The sequence below is a fragment of the Eulemur rufifrons genome, chromosome 7 (assembly GCF_041146395.1).
Source record: "Eulemur rufifrons isolate Redbay chromosome 7, OSU_ERuf_1, whole genome shotgun sequence".
NCBI classification, from domain to species: Eukaryota; Metazoa; Chordata; class Mammalia; order Primates; family Lemuridae; genus Eulemur; species Eulemur rufifrons.
In genome coordinates this window covers 69,501,717-69,518,763 of record NC_090989.1, presented here as the reverse complement: position 1 = coordinate 69,518,763, position 17,047 = coordinate 69,501,717, and positions in this window count along the sequence as shown.

Here is a 17,047-nt window from a genome sequence, read left to right as displayed (position 1 = left end):
CATAACTGAGACCCAAAGAGGGAAGCAAGTCACCCAGTGTTCCAGTGAATCCGGGCAGAACCAGGACCAGAACAAGTCTCCTGAGTGGTACGATTCACCGTCACATTATGCTGTGGCTCACAACAGCCCTGTAAGCTAAGCCAGTTGGGGTCACCGGGCACCTAGATTCCTACTGCTCATCTGCAGGCAGAGATCTGCCCCTCCTTGTTGGGGTGGGGGGTAGGGAGGAGGCCTCCGTCTGTGGGGACCCGTGATCTGGTGCCTCCAGCCAACACACACCCCTCCCTTGATAGCTGGAGGCAGGTGAGGACTTTTTTGCAAGATGCTCCTGATGGTGCCTTGTCACTGAGCACATGCTGCGTTTAACATTCCACCTGGGGCCAAAAGGCTACATGAGCAGGTGACAGGCCGGCCTGGCCCTACATGTCACAAGCTGCTAGGGCAGCACCCCTGCCACCCGTGGCAGGGAGTCTGGCAAAGACTCCCCACTTGTGAGGTCTGTTCACTTCGTGTATTTCAAACAAATCTGTGAGAGCCCTTGTGGTGCAGGTGCCAACGTGAGCGGGCAGAGGCTCCCCTGGCACGGGTGGCCCCAGGCACGAGCAGCCAGGCAGCAACCGGGCAAATGTGTGCAATGCTGGACATGTTGCCCAGCCAGGTCGCCGCCACCTCTCCCCTGATTCTCGTGGCAACAGCCTGAGCAGGTAGGCAGGGTGGGGTTATCATCTCATTTTACAGATAAGAAAACAGCCTTCCTCACGTCTGTCACCAAGTGCAGGAAAAAGCTGGGTGTCAAGCCAGATCTAACCTCCAGCCCAGAGCTGGTGATGCATGAAAAGCAGGGCAGATGGCACCAGGATCTAAAATAAGGAGGGAAAAACACCTCCATTATGTAACAGAAGACTCTTCCAGCCCGTGCACAGTGACAACCACAGAGTACTGCCACACAAGCCAGCTCCTCTGTCCCTTCTTCCGTTGGGCTCTGAGCGCCACTCTCTAAGGCAGAACGTGCTGGGGAGCCCACCAGCATCCCTCAGGCAGGAAATCTGCCTTGGCTGGGCTGACACTGCCCCGTCAGGGGCACCTCTCAGGGTTTGTTCCAGGAACGCCGGAGCCCAGACTTGGGCACAGACAGATTCTGGAGCTGCCCTCAAAGGGCTTGAGGGTTATGTGAGCACAGAGCTTGGGAAATACAGTGATTGTTTTTGCTCAAAGAGATGGAACCAGAAAGCCGTGGGCTCTGGTGCTCTGAGGGATACAAAACAGACAACCCAGACCAGTTAAGACCTTTCTGGTTTGTGCAGGCACTAAGGAAGGTGACTCGTGAGTGGCAGCTTCAGAGGCACAGGGGGAGCAGCTGTTGGGTCTGGGACCAGGGCCAGGGAGCAGGGCTAAGTGAGGCTGCCAGGACCCCCACATGCCAGAGAAGGAAAGGGGGACTTAGCCGTCATCACTGCTGACTCCTAGCATCCTGGACAAGGGGTCTGTTAGTCAGGGTTGAACCCCTCCAGTGACAGGGAGCTCATTACTTCCTAAAAGGGCATTTCCTTAATTTGGGAAAATGTATCCAGAGACTATGCTGAAATCTACCACCTCTAACTTCACTATTTTGGCACCTGGCTATGACCCAGACCTGCACAGAACAATTTAACTCTTCTCAAATAGGCTTCTGGATATTTGTAAATGGCCAAGTCAGGATCAAGAGCTCAGGTCCCTCATTATCCCTCATTCTTGATGACACACACCAGGCTGAAGGGCCACCAGAGTTCCCCTCACACAGCCAAGAGTGTTGAGACAGTCTTCATACCCCTGGTGAGATGCCGCCACTCCGCACAAGGGCATTCACGGCACCGCTCATCTGATCCTCAGCAGCAGCTTATGAGTCAGGCAGGACTGCTATCGCCATTTTACAGACCACAGAGCCAGATCATGGGAGAGCCAAGAAGAGACCCAGGCCTTCAGGCTTCCCTCCCCAGAGCCCCTTCCTCTACCCCCACACTGTCTCAGTCTCCCTGTCAGGGCCTGAGAGTGGGTGGGCTGGGCGCAGTTGGGGTCTGGCATGTAGCACAGTGAGGGGTGCCGGGCAGGGAGCAGAAAGGCCAGCTTCCTCCTGGTCCACAGTTGTGCAGATGGCAGCATGGAAAGGGAGGTGCAGGCTTTCCTGTCCCGTTGCTTTGTGGCTGCAGCGTCTGTGGAATCTCCCGGTGGCCTGAGGGTGGAGGGGGCAGGGGCACACAGCATCCCCAGGGCTGTGGCTGGGGACCACCCCGGCCTGGGCATCCACAGAGGTGTGTCAGAGAGTGGGAACAGGGACCAACCTCAGGAGACGCTGGGTCCCAGAAACACTGTGTCTGCTCTCTCAGTGAGACTTAATTACGCTATAAAATGCGAGGTTACTCCCACTTATCAAATTATAGATGAGCTTAATTACAGCTCGAGGCGTAACCACACTGGGCTCCTTCAGAAATAGCAGCGGACTGCTGCTCTCTCGGCTGCAGCCACCCGTTCCGGGAGGAGCTGCCCGCTGCGCCGGAGTGTGCTAAACCACGACAGCGGGCGTGGGGGCTGCACGGGGCACTGTCCTGTCCCAGCCACCACCCTGCCCAGACCACGGCAGCCAGGGAGCACTCTGTCCTGTGACTGGTGGTTTGCTGGAACCTCTCTTGCCTACTTACGTTGTGTTCTGGACCAAGGTGTTGGCTCACACTGTCTGACCAAAGGTGTACAAAACAGTGCAGGACCTGCCGTAGGAAACAAAGTGAGCATGGTGCAGGGTGAGAAAACGCAGGCTTCGTGGAGACTCAGGGCACCTTCAAGGAAGCAGGGTAAAGAGCAGCAGGCCACTAGGGACGGGAGAAAGTTCTGTGACATCAGGACAGGCATCCTAACTTCACAGCAGGACTGACAGACTATCATTCCCATGGAAGAACCTGGTGGGAGGCACAGTGTGGTTTCAGGGGCTTTGATGGAAACGAAGGATGGGCTGGCGATGACGGTCCCAATGCCATTAGTGTCCTCATGTCCAGAGGTGCAGCCTCACACTTGACAGCTTCTGCTCCCTCTCCCTCTGCCCATTTATTGTTTGAGTGACTTCTTTGTTCCAGGCCCCGTCTAGGCACAGGGGCCCTTGGGCAGGTGGCCCACTGCATTCCTAGAGCTCACAGTCCCACCAGGTACAGCCCAGGGTAGCAGGTGCCATGATTTGGGGCAGGAAGTGAGAGGCTTTATTCTATCAGAGATGAATACAGATACAGTCATTTTCAATCTGCACACGGGCTTTCTGTCTTCTTCCCTGCGCAGCCCTGGAGCCCCACGTCGACAGCTGAGGTGCGAGATGTGAGTGGGTAGGGCTCTTTCCTGACTTGGGGAGTCCCATGATTTTCTCAAAGGAATAATAGAAAGTGAGGGCCCGAGAAACCCAGATGCCAGCCATGTGGGGTGGCCACGCAAGCAGTGGTGGCAGCTGGAAAAAGGACCAGGCAGGGGGCCCTGGGCACGTGGCATGGAGGCCGAGGGCAGAACCAGATGCGGGAGAGTGGATGCCATCTTTAGGACTGTGACAAGTTGGAGTTTTCAGCCTTGGGGGTTTATTTTCTGTGTGGTTAAATGTACAACAAAAGAATATAGCAGAACATTAAAAGAAGAGGCAGAGGGGCTCTTGGTTTTCTAAAGCAGAGAAAGAAGGGGCACGCACGCCTGGAGGGTCCCCCAGTGAGTGGCCCCTGGGAAAGGGAGCCCACTGGTCATGTCCAATTAGAGATGGAGGGGACCTCAGAGACACTGCGGCCAGAGGGGTGGGAAAGAAACAGGCCTTGCTGGAAACTTTGTTCTGGGTGAGGTCGGTTAGAAAGAACAGAAGTTTTGGAGCCAGACAGACCTGACTTTGATCCTGTTCTGCAACTTCCCGGTTATATAATGCTGTCAAGTTATCCACTTTCTCTGAGGCTCAGTTTCTTTATGTCTTAGATGGGGAAAACAACCTGTACCTTGCAAGGTTACTGTGCAGATTAGGTGAGTGTGTAAGCGCCCTAGCACAGTGCCTGGCACAGGGGGCGGGACTCAGGCAGTGCCCCGGCCAGTGCAGTCAGGGCCTCAGAACCCTTTCCCGTCCCCACCCCACCCCAACCTTTCTGAGCAATGCATAAGCCTTAGTCCAAGGGTGTTCCCGAGGCAGAGACAGAAATTGGGAAACATTCAAGGTTGAACCGCAGCAGCCAGAGCCCACCTTCCTGCCCATCCCAGGGCCCTGGGACAGAGGAGGTAATTTCCTACTGCTGGTGCCCCTTTCTGACTGCTGGATGCAGAACACACTCTACAGCCCTGCATCACCTCGTTGCCAGAAATCCCTGAACGGATGCTGAGTGGATTAAGGAATTATTGGCCAGAAGTGTTTAAGCCTAAAATCCCAGACTAGTTCATCCCAGACAAAGAAGGGAGGTATTTTTTTGCAGCACAAACCCTCACAATCGGCCAGGGAGATCAGCTCATTCATTCAGCTTGGGGAGGGAAATGGGTCAGCTCCTCCCCTGGCTATGTGTGTTTGGGCTCTTCCTGTCTTACCCAGGCCCCAACTTCCTTTCTGTCTTTTCTCCTTAAGCATTCAGTGTTAAGTGAAGGTTAAGAGCTGCCTATAACAAGGCTGCAGGGGATCTATGGTAAGATTTGATTCCCAGCCCCAAGGAATTCTCAGTCCTGTGGGGCCAAGGGTATGGGGAACGGGACGGGTGGGATGCACCAACCTAGGGAACTAACTGTCACTCAGGACAGCCTGGGCAGTACTTGATGGACAACAAACATTTGTGGGAGCCCAGAGAGGGGAATTCTGACTGGGCAGATTACAGATGCTTCCTACAGGGGTCCGTGTTTCAGGTGAGCCTTGACAAGTGAGGAGGGTTCTGACAGGTAGAAACAGAAGGCGGGCACTTGGCAGGGCCTTTCACAGCCAACACAACAACATGGGAAAGGCCCAGCAGCTCGGGAGGACAGAATCTTTGAAGGGAAAGTGCAACTGTTTGGGGGAGGCTTGAAGAGCTCCGGCCCCTGGGGAAAAAGGGCTGGTAGAAGGAGTGGGTGTGAGATCTCTGAGGACACTGTGCAGACAGACCCGACCCTGGCAGAAGCAGATCACTCCAAGTTGGACCACAAAAGCCATCTATCCCCTTGGTTCCCTAACTGACTGCACATGAATCTCCTGGGGAACTGGTTAAAAAACACAATCCGTAAGTCTGGGGTGGAGCCCAGGAAGCTTATTTCTAAGAGGTGACTGCAAGGCACAGCCAGGAAAGGGACGCTCAGCAAAGAGGGGATGCTGCATCCTGAGTTAGTGACAGAACTGGGGCTAGAACCCTGTGTCCCGCCCATTGACTGTGCTCTGCCCTTGCACATGTGTTGGGAGAGCTGGAACATTTGCAACTGTGGTTTTGCTTGTCCCTTGGTGGCTACTAGCTCCAAGTTTCACTAGCAGTGAAACTCCCGAAGCAGTAAGGGCTTGGGGGCTTGTTTTAGAAGCACCAGCATCGTGAGATGCTAGCAAATTTTCCTCTCATTTTCAAAGAACTCTGTGGGGTAAGAGAAAGGCCAGGAAGGAGGGGAGACAGGTGTGCTGTGAGCCTGGCAGAGGCCCAGTGGCCTGCTTGAGTATTAATGTTAACAGGAAGAGGGGCAGAAGCCCCCAGTGCAGATTTGTCCCTCCAGGTAGGCACTTGGATTGTGGCACTGGCTGGTAGCACGGCCTCCCTACAACTTGCAGGTGTGCATCCTGCCACAGGAGACTCCACTGAGCTGTGACCAGCCTGCCTGCTTGCTGTTCCCTCTGCCCCTGGGAGCTGCAGCTTTGCTCCGTGTCCTCTCCTTGGCCAGCAGGGGGAAGTCAGCTGCCTCTCCAGCATCCTTCCTGCCTTTAGAGTTGAGGCCAGGAATTACCAGGGAGGTTGTTTAACAGGATAGGGCTTTCTTGGACTCATGGCAGGAGGCCCGAATTTCAGTTCCCATTCCACATTCCCAGCTGCAGACTGAGCTGCTGGAAGTGGCTGAGGAAAAGTGACATGCTCTGATCCCTGTTGTTTAGTGCTCAGGTACTTGGCTGTCAGGTGCCTAGCTGGTCTGGGCAAGCTGGAGGCTTAGGAACAGAGATTGCTACATGTTCTTCATACCCATTCTCCCTTTCTATAGGGATATATCCAACCATCGCTTACCTGAGCATGTCTGCCATAATAAAGACTACATTTCCCAGACTCCCTTGCAGCTAGGGGTAGCCATGGGACTATGTTCTGGCCAATGGGATACAAGCAGAATGATAGTACAATAGCTCCTAGGAGCCTACTTTAGGAGGTAGCTTGTAAGCATCTCCTTTGGCTCCTTCATCCCTTCATCCTGCTGCCTAGAACCTGGATGCTGCCATCTTGGACCAAGAATTCAAGGCATCTATGGCATTGCAACAAGATACTGTCCTGATCTCAGATACTGGGGACCCACGATCCTCCTCATGGCCACCCGTCCAGATTACGTGTGAGAAGAAGTAAACTATCTTTTCTGCATCACTACTGTTTTGAGATTCTTTCTTTGCAGGCAAACCAAATCCTAACTAATATAACCCCCTAGCCCAGCTGGACAGAAGAAGATGGGGAAGCCATTGCACACACATGGTGGAGGAGGGCCAGTAAGCCACATCTGATGGCAAGTAATGAGCATTTACTGGGCACTTCCTACATGTCGGGCCTGGGTTAAGCACATTATATACTTTATCCCATTTGATCCTCCCAGTGATACTATGAGACAGGAATTATAATCCCAATTTTATAGATGATTAAATTGAAGCTTAGGTTTAAATACCTTGCCCAGTCAGTTAGAAAGTGATGGTATTCAGAACCAGACTCTCTGACTGCTGGGTACAAGCGCTCAGTGTCCTCAGGCAACGAGGAGGGTTCCCACCGAGCTGGTCACAGCCTCCCAGACCTCACCTGGGCCACAGGGGTGGGGGAGGTAGGCTGCCTGTAGCTCCTCTTAGATGGGAAAGAGAGAGTCACAAGGTTGTGACTGTGCTGAAATTGACCACATAACAGGCTAAGATCCTAGGGGATCCTAGCTGTAGTCATCATTCTTCAGACAAAATTCTCAGACTTGGTACTCCTCTAAACCATCCCGGGTGAGGCCATCTCCTGTTTAGTGGCTAAGCCAAGAGGGCTCAAGACTCCTCTCCTTCCTCTTTCTCCTCCTCTCCCCACCTTCTTTTGTCTCTTCCTCCTCCTCCTTCCCTCACCCCCCCATACTTTCACGTCCTTAGGATCATGGAGGTTGTGCCTGAGGCCCCTCATCCAGTCTGGCCTCCCGCTAAATGGGTTTTTGTTTATCTTCAAAGGTTTCCATGGAGCATCAACGTCTGAGAAATAAGGATTCCATCTAGACAGTCAGGAAACGTTGTTGCAAGTGCCTAATCCTTTCTGGGCCTTACTCTTCTCATCGTGATTTAAAAATAATGATAACAATAACAACAGCAGCAGCAACGCCTCATACAAATTTTTTACTGTGCCCCAGACACAACATGTTCTGAACTCTTCATATGCATTAGTTCACTTAACCCTTATAACAAGCCCGTGAGGGAGGTACTATTACAGATAACTAACCTAAGACAGGTTTTTAAGTTGCCCAAGTTCCTGTACAATGAAGTGAAAATGAGAATAGACTTGAAAAATGATCTCAAACCTATGTTTAGTAGCACAGTCATTGGTTAAATGACCTCTCATGCAATGTCTCAGTGCAGTAAAGATCAAAGTAGGGGTGACAGGCCGGGTGCGGTGGCTCACGCCTGTAATCCGAGCACTCTGGGAGGCCGAGGTGGGCGGATCGTTTGAGCTCAGGAGTTCGAGACCAGCCTGAGCAAGAGCGAGACCCCATCTCTACTAAAAATAGAAAGAAATTATATGGACAGCTAAAAAAAAATATATATAGAAAAAATTAGCCGGGCATGGAGGTGCATGCCTGTAGTCCCAGCTACTCGGGAGGCTGAGACAGGAGGATCGCTTGAGCCCAGGAGTTTGAGGTTGCTGTGAGCTAGGCTGACGCCACGGCACTCACTCTAGCCTGGGCAACAGAGTGAGACTCTGTTTCCAAAAAAAAAAAAAAAAAGTAGGGGTGACTGGTGAAATGGGGGTGGAGGTCTAAATGCTCACCTCCCCCAGCCCGCCCCCCCCGCCCCCCCCCCCGCTACCCTGGAGGCTTCTCCTTTTGCTCTAGGGCAGTGTAGGAGCCACGAAACTCTATGGTCTCTAAGGAGCCCTCCAATTGGAACATTCTGCGAATCCCACAAGGCCAGGAGTGATGGGGGATTGGAAGTGGGGGATGGAATGTGAGCCCTGGGCAGAGAGGATGTGGTGCCCTGCCCTCTGCCACCTGAGACTGGGATTACGGGCTTGATCGGAACCTGTCTGCTAGCTCCTCTGCCTGATGACTGGCCCCTAAATGGCCTGTATGTTTTCTAGGTGAGCAAAATCCCCACCAAGGAGAGCTGGGGCCCAGGGGCCTTGTGCTTGGCCCGGGAGGGTCATTCGGCTCAGTCCTGGCATGCAGCTCCATGGCTGGCTCCGCTACTCAGCGAGGGGAGCACCTTATCTCCTCATGACGCCCTCCAATCCCCGCCCCTTCCCCTGCCTTCTGAGGCCACCCCCTGGCCCCAGCTCTGTGCTTAGTGACAGGGGGCCTTGGTCACCACCCCTGTCATTCCTCTCCTCATCTGTGTGAATTGTCCTTCCATTCATGCACCTGTCCCATGTTAACATGGTGGAGGTATTTGGGTGTGTGACTCCCCACTCCCCACCCCAGTCTGTCATCTCCCAGTAGCAGTAAGCCCCCCAGAAAGCCCCACCAGAAAGTCACTCTCTCTGGCTCATGGCTCATGTGAGTGCCCTGTGAGCATTGGTGGGAGACACCTGGGGCCTTTTGTGCAGATGGGTCCATATCATGTGGGCCACCAGTGCCCTGGGGGGCAAGGGAGGAAGGCCTGGCCAGGGCAGCCAAAAGGACTTCCCATTTGTCCAATTTTGCCTGACCTGCTCTGCTGTATTCAGCAGGGGGCTCAGTGCCTCAGAAACATCCTGCCAAACACTTTTGTCATTTTCAAAGGAAATCAAGCATCTTCTGCTTGCCCGCTAAGATCTGTTTATTGCAACCATGTCAGTTAATTGCCATTTACTACGCCACACACGCTTTGTGAGTCTGCATCCTCCTGCGTAAAGGACCCCGAAATGAAGGAGACTTTCTGCCGCACAGTGCTGGAGACAACTCTGCGGAGGGTTAGACCTGCAGTCAAAGTGAGGTTTCTTTCCTCTTTGTTTTAGCCACTGGGTTATTGTGTGGCTTTGGTCACATTCTGCCCCCTCTTTGAGCTTCATTTCCCTATCTGTGCAATAAATCAGTGGAGCTTCCTAGAGTTTCAGCAAGTCTTCAGAAGTATCTGATAAGGGTTTGCTTTAATATCTTGTTTTTGTTTGTTTGTTTTAAGAGATAGAGTCTCACTGTCATCCAAGCTGGAGTGTAGTGGTATTGTCATAGCTCACTGCAGCCCTCGACTCCTGGGCTCAAGAGATCCTCCTGCCTCAGCCTCCCAAGTAGCTGAGACGCCGCCACCACACCCAGCTAATTTTTTTTTTTTATTTTGTAGAGGCAGAGTCTCACTATGTCACCCAGGCTGGTCTGGAACTCCTGGCCTCAAGCGATCCTCCTGCCTTGGCCTCCCAAAGTGTTGGGATTACAGGAGTGAGCCACCAGTCATGACCAAGATCTTGTAGAAGAAAGGGTTCTGCTAAAAAAAGTTTTATGTTTGAAAACCACTGGCCTAGATGACTTCCCACCTGTGCCAAGGAATTTGTCTGCTTAGGTCTCTAACTAAAAACTTTCCTTTAGGCTTACTCACCAGCAATGCCCCTGAGTCTGACACCTTCTCCTCTCAGAGACCCTAGGCTGTGCCCTAAGACAAAGGACCTGCTGCCCGGGGCAACCCCAGCTAGAGACAGGAATTCAATTATTCTGCAGGGCTTTCCTGCCTCCCGCAGTGGAAGAACATTTGTGTGCCCATCCCCTGTCACGCCCCTGTCCAGGCCTCCTCTGTCCTGCCTTCTCCTCTAGGGGAACAATCCTTCAACTGTGACAAAGCCCCCGAACCCTACTTTCATTGGACGCAGCAAACCTATGATGGCAGGAGGGACAGGGCTTATCTGCCCCACTTTACAGATGAGAAAACAGGCTCAAAGAGATGAAGGGACTTGGGCCAGGTGACAAAGCAAGTTTTTGGCAGGATGGTGTAAGAATCCTGGCATCCTGAGGACTTAAGGAGAATGGGGACTCCCACCAGCTGGGGAGATGGTTCTGAGAGGTGTGAAGTGGTGGGAAGGAAGGAGGGTGACTGAGCTAATCCACCCTCCGAAATCTGCTGTAACAGCCAAAATAGGCCGGGGCATGGAAGCGTGGGAGGTGACTTCCCTGGGTCCCCTGGGGTCTTCTGAGCACTTGCTAGGGCTCCTGAGCCAGGAAAGTTTAAGAGATGGACAGAGGGTCCTGGCAGTACCAAGCCAGAGGCAGGAGGTCCCTGAGCCAGTTACTCTCCACCCCCTGCCCGCCACCCGGCACACACATACCTGCCAATGCGAGTGGTCCTCGTCCACGGCACCTTCCCTGACACAGCAGCGTGGGGGAAACAGGCTGTGTAAGCAGGAGGGCTCTCCTTGCCAGCCAGCCCAAAAGGCTCTGAGAACGTCCCCCGAGCTTTGCTGGCAGCTTCTTAGCTGCTTCTGCTGTTTCCAGATGGGCCTGGCATGTCCTCAAGGGACCTGAGTGGAAATTAGTATTCAAGTCACACCTCCAGTGTCTGTAATCCCTCCTGCTTGGGCAGCGCTTGGGAATTTACAAAGCACGTTCACACCAGAGGCCAGCGAGGTAGGCAGGGTAGATAGCAGATAGAGGATTTGTCCCCATTTTACAAACTGGACAAAACTGAGACTCAGGGTGGGGGGTGGGGAGCGACTTGTCCAGGGTCACAGCATGTCATTGGAAGACCCAGATCCAGAACCTGGGCTGAGGGCCCCGCTGTATTCCTGGCTGGGCTTATGGGACTTCCTACTCAACTAAGGCCACAGGAGCCTCTCTGGCCAAGACAAGAGTAGGATATCCGTCCTTTTTCCCAGCATTTTCCCATGACAAGCTAACCCTCCTATAATCAGAAAAGAGAGAGCCCTGTTAGGGGACAAAAATCATGCAACTGACTTGGGGAAGAAATACTTCTCATGCCCCACCCCAGCTCTGGCCAGCCCAGGGGAGGGGGTGTCAGGATGCCTGAGCTCGGTGTCCGGCTCAGCAACTACTTCTCTGGGGCCCTTCTGAGCCTCAGTTTCTTCTTCTGTAAGATGGGATGAAGGAGGAAAATCACTATTCTTGACCAACTCATATTCGGATCGCTGGGAAGTTTGCACAAAACCCGGATCCTGGGGCTTTACCCCAGGCCTGGTGGGTCAGCTCTGGGCTTGGGGAAGTCTGTGGAAACCCACACTGTTAATTTGTGTTCTGGGTGATTCTGAGGCCCACTGACGTCTGAGACCACAAGACTAGATGGTCCCAAATGCCTTTCCTGCTCTGACATCCTATTATTCGAGGCCTCAGGAAGTGTGGTCTATGCACTCTGACTCTCTGATTGTTATTTCCTCCCATGTTTTGTTCTTTATAGTAGACTCAGGGTCCTAGAAGTGGAAACATGTCTTGAGCAGATTCCCAGAGTGCAGTCAGTTCAGGAAAAGTACCAGAAGTACCAGAAGGCCCAGGGGGCAGGTTTTGCATTCCCACGAAACCACGAGCCAACCATGGGTTCCTGGGCCTCCACGTGGTAGGTGTTTCCCAGGCTCCCAGTCTGGGGCGTATTCAGTGACCCACCCTACAGACATATCCCAGCAATAGAATGATTTCTCTGGTGTGGCCTCCACCCACAGATGTTTGGGAACTCCAACTCCATCCAAAGACTCTGCCTGGCTCAAAATGGTCACTCTCCCTCCTTGTTCCCAAGGAGTTCCTAACTTTCAGCCTGCCAAAGTGGCCCTGTCCACTCCTGGGCCGTCTGCATGCTTGGCACCCACGTGTTTGACACGCACATGCTTGCCTAGTGGAAAAGCCCAACGTCACTGCTGTGCTGGCCCCAGAGTAAACCAGTCAATGTTCTTGGCTTCGAACAACAGAAACTAATTCTGACTGACTTAAGTAGAACAGGAATTTATTCAAGGATATTAAGTAGCATTGAGACTCACCAGGAAGGCTAGAGAACCAGGCTTAGGAAAAAAGGTAGAAACAAATCTGGCTGCCACCCAGAAAGACCCATGCCATGGAAATTGCCCCAAACTGAAGAGGGGATTTAGGTGCTCTGCATCCCACGAAATGACAAATGTCTGCTTGCAGATGGATGCAGCAACCTGGAAGAGTCTACACCCCAGAGAAACACTGGTGATTTTTGTTATGGCCGGTGCCAACAAATGCGTTTTCCTGCTCTTTCAGCCAAGTTTCAAATCCTATGTGCAAGCCCTCTGAGAGGGCTTCTACCGGGGATCACCTGCTTTGCTCCACCCCGTTTCTCCCTCATGATGCCACAGTCACATGTTCACACACAGCCAGTGGAGCTGCTGGCTTCTGGCCTCTGATCCCAGACCAATGCTTGTCCCCCTGTCCCCCTCCCCCACTCACACACAAACACCCTATCCCATCTGTCCCCAGTCGGTCCCACTTTCCAAGAAAAAAGGCATTTGGTCTCCAAAACCATCCACTGGGATCACATCTTTTTCTTCATTCATTTTTCCCCCCAATTCAATCAATCAACACATATTTACCAGCATCTACTATGTGCCAGTTACTATGCCAGGGGCATAGGTGGAAGGCTTTTCTTTTTTTTACTGTCTCCATAGTAGATAGGAAAACCCTATCTTCATGGAGCTTCAGTATAGTGTGAGACACAGTCATTAATCAAAGAATCATATACTTATCTTATTACCAACTGTGATGAAGACTATGAAGGAAATGCTCTCAAAAACCTTGATTGCTTGAGTCAAGAGACCTGATCTGGTCTGGGAGTCTTCCTTGGAGAGGTGACATGTGAGCTAAGATGTGAAGGATGAGGAGGAGTCAGGTGGAGGAAGGAAGGGCGTGCACGCAAGGCAGAGGAACAGCATGTGAAAGCTCTCTGAAGCCGAGTGAAGCCTCTCTCTTCCCCATCACAGAAAGCAGGTGGCTGCGGCTCCCACCAGGAGAGAGAGGGAGAGTGACGCTGCCCGGGGCTGGGGAGAGAGGCATGGGCTGGACAGCAGAGCATCGGGCCCACATCATGGATTTTAGTTTTTATCAAAGAGCAACAAGGAATTGTTAAAAAAAAAAAAAAAAAAGAAAAAGAAAAGAAAGAAAGAAACTGTAAGGAAGAAATAGGGCCTGCAGTGTGGAGAACAGACTGCGGGCAGCAAAAGTGGACGAGGGGGCCTGTGAGGAGCCCAGGTGATAGATATCCAACACTGGCTTGGACTAGTGGCTGTATAATGGAGCCAAGAGAGCAGACTCAAGACATATTTAGGAAGTGAAATTGACTGGACATGGTGATGAGCCTAGGATGAGGTGAGGTGGGAGGCGAGGGGGACCATGTGTGTAAGATGACTCTGAGGTTTGAGACTTGCACAACCAGGTGGATGGTGTTAGAGGAACAGTCATTCCCCACACCTCATGTTTCCCAGCGGAGGGACTCCTATTAGAGTAACTCCCCTGAGCTCTGTCCGCCTCGCTCCTTATGTGATTGGTGCACTAGGGAGGAGGAACTGGGCGAGTGGGGCGCAGTGCCTTCTGGGTTTTCCAGTCACCCCCACCTGCCGCAGACACTCCTGCCCACACAGACAGATGTGATCTGTTTGCTCTCTAGCATATTGACTGCCACACTAGAAAAAAAATGTTTTCCTTGAGGCCACGGTGTTTTATTAAAAAAAAAAATTGAATAAAAACTTTGAAAACAGGCCGGGCGCGGTGGCTCATGCCTGTAATCCTAGCACTCTGGGAGGCCGAGGTGGGCGGATCATTTGAGCTCAAGAGTTCGAGACCAGCCTGAGCAAGAGCGAGACCCCATCTCTACTAAAAATAGAAAGAAATGATATGGACAGCTAAAAATATATATAGAAAAAATTAGCCGGGCATAGTGGCGCATGCCTGTAGTCCCAGCTACTCGGGAGGCTGAGACAGGAGGATCGCTTGAGCTCAGGAGTTTGAGGTTGCTGTGAGCTAGGCTGACGCCACAGCACTCACTCTAGCCTGGGCAACAGAGAGAGACTCTGTCTCAAAAAAAAAAAAAAAAAAAAAAAAACTTTGAAAACAAAATGATCCTTTCTAATTTAATGAAAAATTTGTTATTTTTTATTGTTTTCTGTGCAAGAGTTATATGCAACTTGAAGAATATTTCTCTCGAGTCCCAAGGTAAAGAGACATGTGAGTTACATATGCTTCACGAGGCCTTGGGTTCAAGACTAGTGTGAGTTAAATACAACTCACATGGCAGTTAATGTTCTAGACCAGTGGTCCTCAACCTTTTTGGCAATAGGGACCAGTTTCATGGAAGACAATTTTTCCATGGATGGGGGAAGGCTGGGGGTGGGGGTAGGCGGAGCTCAGATGGTGATGCTTGGCCCTGTTTTCCTAACAGGCCATAGACTGGGTACAGCGGGTGGAGGGGAGGTTGGGGACTCAGTGCTAGACCACACGGTGAGCTTAATGGGGCCTGCTTTAGCCCTGGGGTAGAAGTCTGCAGTCTGGAAGGCAAGTTCAGTTCAGGGTGGCACAACCAGTTTGACCAGTCCAAAACTGTGGTTCTGACCTGGAATTGGAACAGGGGTATCATTTTCTTGACCACCCCCAACTTAGAAGGTATCACTTACTAAGGCAGGGAACACTGGAGGAAAAGTAGGTTTTGAGGGAGAAATCATGAATTCAACTTTGGAACCCTTTTCTGGCCACTTTGGCTCAATGTCCCACTAAATCAGCACACTTGTCTGTGTATACCTTTAAAAAAATTATTATCTTGGGGGCATTAACTATATCAAAGTAAGAATTTCTAAAGTTTTACTTTGCTTTGGTAGGTCAGCCTGGACTTACAAATCTGAGCCAGATGGAGTCTCCTCAGAGAGGGGGTGCCCTGCACCCCACCCTGGGGATAGTAAGAATACAGTATCGACTACCGCAATCCAGCACTGAACACCCGTCCTGTGCTGTGATAAGACTACTGCATGTGATCTCCACAGTACTCTACGGGAAAGCACTTTTATTATTCTTTCTTTACAGATGGAGAAACTGAGGCCCAGAGAGGCTAAATGACTTGGGCAAGGCCACCTGGCTAATGGAGGTGAATCTGGGGTTCCAAAGCTCCTGCTCTTCAATGCTATGCTGAACTAAAGGATGTGCTGGAAGATTTTTAACCGTTGTGAGAAAAGTAAGAAGCACAATTGTTTTGTTGTTGTGTTTGTTTTTAGGGATGGGGTCTTGCTATACTGCCCAGGCTAGCCTCGAACTCCTGGGCTCAAGGGATCCTCCCACCTCAGCCTCTCAAGTAGCTGGGACTACAGAAGTGCGCCAGCACACCTGGCTAGCACAGGTGTTTCCATGCTCTCAGCCGAGGGATTCCTAGGACTTAGCCTGCTTATTCTCTGCTTTCCTCTTCCTGTCCACGTTGGTCTTGCAAGCATTTGCAGCAGCCACCTGAACTCAAAGAGTTCTCTTCTTTCCTCTCTTCAGGCATTTTCCAGACGTCCCCCTCCTCTCTGTCCTGTAACGCAGAGAAAACCTGTCTGGTAAAACCCCTCAACTCCAGCCAGAATCATCTGGAAGAGTTTAGCAGGCAGGAAGGCCAGCCTAAAACTGAGTTAGCTGGGATTCTGCCCAAGGCTCTCACATTAGCTGTGCAACACAACCACTGCCCCATGAGCAAAACAGGCTGCTTCTGGAGCTGCTAATGAAATCGCCTTGCTGTCTGTTGCCACCGCTTGTCCCCATTTGCATTGGGAAGTAATACTCTTGTGAAATGTGGTGTTTCCTACAGTTCCACATTGGAAGACCCCCTCCCCATCCCAGCAGGCATCATCTCAACCCCCTTGCACCATTCCCGGGTGAGAGGTTTTCACAGCTGCCTGCAGGAGGGACGCACGGTGAGCACCTGATGTAGTCCTCTGCTGTAGCCTGTGCCTTCCCAACCCCCTGTGTCAAATAAGGTAATAGTTGTATCAACCCTGTGAGCTGTCATGAGAATAAATGATTTAATACATGCAAAGTGCTAGGCACATAGAAAGTGTTGCTATCTTCATCATCATCACCACCACCATCCAGTACTTGGTTTCCCACCTTTGCACTTAAAAAAAAAAATCAAAACCAAATATCATATGTAATATAATTTCTTTAACACTTTATATTTAAATGAGGTTTAAATCAACTCACTTTTAAAACACAGCCTCTTCCTCAGCAACAGTATCCTTGAATTCACAGATTTGATTATTTTAGGTATATTTTTAAAGGCTCATTACAATAAATACATGCCTACTAGTGTAGCTGTTTACCCTGTAGCACTAAATTCTCCCATGCTAATCAGGGGTCCTCACCTTGCTTTGAGGCCCTTCACTGTAGGCCAAGTCCTCGCACATCTCTCAATTTACTCATCTGTAAAATAGGTGCAGTGCGACCATGACGCCGCTTCCCAGGACTGTTGGCACGTCCTGTGGGATGTTGGCTGTGACCATGCTCCGTAAAGTGCAATTCATATGGTCTTCCCACCTCCACCTCATTCTGGGTTTCTTGGAAATTTCCCTCTCTAGAAGCTCTAGAGGGTCACCCAGGTTTGCAAAAGGAATCGCTTATAATGAGCACCCCTCCACTCTCATCCCACCTCTCCTTGGAATTTGTTGGGCTGTCACTTTGGGTATTTTTTTTTCTCATGTGTTTCCTCTCCTCAGGCTCGAAAGCCCCCCAAGCCTATTTTAATCTTTCCTTCCCATTTAGCATCCATCCTTCC